General features: G+C 45.0%; 1 long non-coding RNA gene across 1 annotated transcript; it reads left to right on the top strand.

The window, feature by feature from the left end:
* The first annotated feature begins 189 nt into the window (after positions 1-189).
* Positions 190-583, top strand: LOC121940637. Its single transcript, XR_006105662.1, has 3 exons — positions 190-282; positions 381-434; positions 524-583. It is a non-coding gene; the product is annotated as an uncharacterized LOC121940637 (long non-coding RNA).
* The last annotated feature ends 319 nt before the right edge of the window (positions 584-902 follow it).

Here is a 902-nt window from a genome sequence, read left to right on the forward strand (position 1 = left end):
TTTTTTTTTCATCTAAAACATAGTGGCGTCATGACAAAAACCTGACATTTAAAGAGTTAAATTTCAGAAAATTAAAATAAATTTGATATAAACCTTGATTGTGAAAAATGCGTTGTGTGCACAGAGCGATGCGAATGGGTGTGATATTAAAGCGGGCCCTAAAAAATGAATTCTCATCACCAGGGTGCCGCTGGACAAGATGGTCGCCCCGGACCTCCTGGCTCTGTTGGAGCCAGAGGCCAGCCCGGAGTCATGGGATTCCCCGGACCCAAGGGAGCCGCTGTGAGTAACGCGTCCCGACTGCAGCTCAGAATCATGGATTTATCTGGAATTACTGACAAGTCGGCTGCTAAATGTGTTTTTCTGCTCCTGTTTTTTAGGGTGAGGCTGGAAAGTCTGGCGAGAGAGGAGTGATGGGACCCACCGGCCCCACCGTGAGTTTCTTACTCTCTGCTTCTCTTTGTGCTCTGCTGTTTAAAAGTTTGGACCCGCGTGTCTGAAAGTCTGCCTTCTTTCTACCCAGGGTGCCCCCGGAAAGGACGGCGATGTTGGCGCTCAGGGCCCCGTTGGACCTGCCGTAAGTAAAAAACACACACTCACTCACACACACACACGCGCGTTTTATATGGTTTATATCCGATAACTAGCGCTGCCAAAATGTATCGTTTGATCAGATTTCGGTCTGAGTTTGAGAGAGAGAGAGAAGCGGGTCTGTCTCTTGATCCACTTCTATACTCTTTGTGTCCGCGGTGGCGGGCAATACGAAAATGCGGAGGTAAAGACGAAAACTCAATATGTAATTTATAGTGTTTATGATAAATTGTTTACAAATTCAATTCTATTTTCAAGGAGTTATGTCTAAGAAAAGAAGCATATGCAGATTTATTAGTTAATGAATAATA

Source organism: Plectropomus leopardus, unplaced genomic scaffold (assembly GCF_008729295.1).
Source record: "Plectropomus leopardus isolate mb unplaced genomic scaffold, YSFRI_Pleo_2.0 unplaced_scaffold91488, whole genome shotgun sequence".
Classification (NCBI taxonomy): Eukaryota; Metazoa; Chordata; class Actinopteri; order Perciformes; family Serranidae; genus Plectropomus; species Plectropomus leopardus.